Raw genomic sequence first — 2,411 nt, 5'->3', positions numbered from 1 at the left:
TATATATATATAAAAAAAATAATAAATTTTAAAAAAGGAAGGGAAATGCTGGGAAAACAAAACAAAACAAAACAAAACAAAAAAACAGGTATTGCCGGTAGTTCCCTTCTGGTCGCTAATGCCGGGTATCCCGTGCTGGGGAAGATGTTGTGGAAAAGCAACTTTAGTGCAAGGATTAGGCAACTCTGCGCTCTGGCCCAGCTGTCCCGGGCCTGGGAGGAGGGGGGGGGGCCGGGATCCTGGGATGTCCCAGGAGCACGGCTGGAGAATCTGATTTTCCCTTCCTTTTCTGCGAGGAGCGAGTTCAAAGCCTTTTATATATATATATATATATATATATATATATATATATATTTTCCCCTGTCCGGCGTGAAACTTGGCCGTTTCTTACCATGCGATCTTTCATTTCCTAACTCTTCCTGGTGATGATGGATGCGAGAGTCATTAAAAATAAATGCAAGGTTGTAGCTGGCGAACTATTGGCATTTCTTCACGATGTTTGGGGATTTTAGCTGGAGTATGATATGATTTTATTTTCAGCGCTGCTTGCGTTTGCATACGCCRAGGAGAGCTTCTCCCAGGTCTATTTGTCTAGTCTGTGAATTACGAGATAAAAATAKGTATATATGTACATATGAATATATACGTATACAGTTCATATGAAGCCCCCCTTTACGGTAACAACAAAAATAATTTTCTACATAATTATACAGGAAAAAAAATAAGTCAAAGGAATGACATAGGGGAATATAATTTCCTCTCCTCTAGCTAGGTGCGCGGCTGGCGCTGGGAAAAAAAATGGGTTATTGGAGGGTGAACTGGAAGACTGAGGACATCCTGCAAACATAGGTGCAGTCCAGGAGGGAGATCACTTCGTTTCCATTTGATGATCTCGGGTTTTTTGTTTTTTGGGGGTTTTGATTTTGTTTTTTCTCCTCGTGGAGGGGAAGAGAGTTTTTAAACATCATCTCCCATTTCCCCCCTTCCCGTTTTCGAGGAGACGGGCTGCAGTGCCCGTCTGTCTATGCAGATCGTATTGATGGATTGATTTTATTGATTTATGAACCAGTTCTCAAAGAGCATCTCTAGCAAACGATGTTTTGATCTGGGTTTTCCCGGTCAAGAGTTGAATTCCACGCTATCGATTTTTTTTCTCCCCCCTTTTTTTCGGATTTACTTGCGATTTTTCTCTCGTCTGGCAAACATGAACGCTGCGACCCCTCTTTCCCCGGCAAGGACTGGAAATATCTACCCTTCCCCTTCACTTTCTTTTCATTTAGGAAGGAAGGAAAGAGGGAAAGAGGGGAGGAAGGAAAATAAACAATTGTGCGTTACTTTTATTTATTGTTCTACCGCTCGGACACACGTTTTATATCTCTTTATTCCGAAGCTCGTTTCCCTCTTGGCAAACCCGGGGGAAAAGGCGACAAGGTTGGGACAGAAATGAAGAAATCCCATTTCCACCCTGAAAGAGTTTTCGCAGAAATTCGTGGTCCTTATCTCCCTGCTTGAAATAACGCCTGTGCGCATATTCGCCTTACATATAAYCACATGCACCGAGCTTATAGGACGCGTATAGGGTATAGGTGGACGCGTGCATAGGGACACGTGCGTGCACGCACACTTATATAAACAGACACAGATCGATTTAAATGTTTTCCCGGCACTTAGCGGATTCCTCCGGTTCACGCTCAACAGTAAAATAATCACGGGAAGGCAGGAGCGGCTACTGTTGACCTCTTGTATTTATTCGTGTTCACGGCAGGATTAGAGTCTGCCTGAGTGTGAGTAACACGAACTGTAATGTAAGCTCCCAGGATCCGCAGCGGAGCCTGCGAGGAACTGGAGCCAACTTGCAAAGTGCTCTTAGCGTTTATGGGCGATCCTGAGGGAAGAACCTCTGTGCGTCTTCATTAGCAAAAAAAGAAAAGAAAAAAAGGAAAAAAAAAAAAAAGAAAGAAAATACCCCCCCTTTTTTTCCCTGTAGATTTGGACATGGGAAAAATTGGAGGGGGTCAGCAGTGTGTCGGGTCATTTGGGGGTTTATCTGCAGGACCCCGGTCCTCCGCTTCGTCCTGCCCTCCCCCGAAATCAGTGCCTTCGCTCTGCAGTTTCAGGGGCTGGGGTGGCTCGGCGGCCGTTTCATCTCCCACAAAAGGGGCTGGCTGGCTAGACTTTTATTGCAGGACGGGTGGGTGTTTTTTTATTTTTTTCCCCTTTCTTTTCTCTCTCTCTCTCCCCTTTTTTTTTTCCTGCCAGGATGAGGGAGGGCCGGGCGGAGGGGCCGTAAACGCAGCGAGGTGGCCGCTGTGATCGCAGGAAGTGGGCAGGGGCCGGGGCGCCGGGGGCTGTAAACGTCCCCGCGCTGCCGGCCGGCCCCGCACGGCCCCCAAAGTGTCTGCGAAAGAGGA

Source organism: Rhea americana, unplaced genomic scaffold (genome assembly GCF_003343005.1).
Source record: "Rhea americana isolate MKP2758 unplaced genomic scaffold, rheAme1 scaffold_653, whole genome shotgun sequence".
NCBI classification, from domain to species: Eukaryota; Metazoa; Chordata; class Aves; order Rheiformes; family Rheidae; genus Rhea; species Rhea americana.
This window is presented reverse-complemented; position numbering follows the sequence as displayed.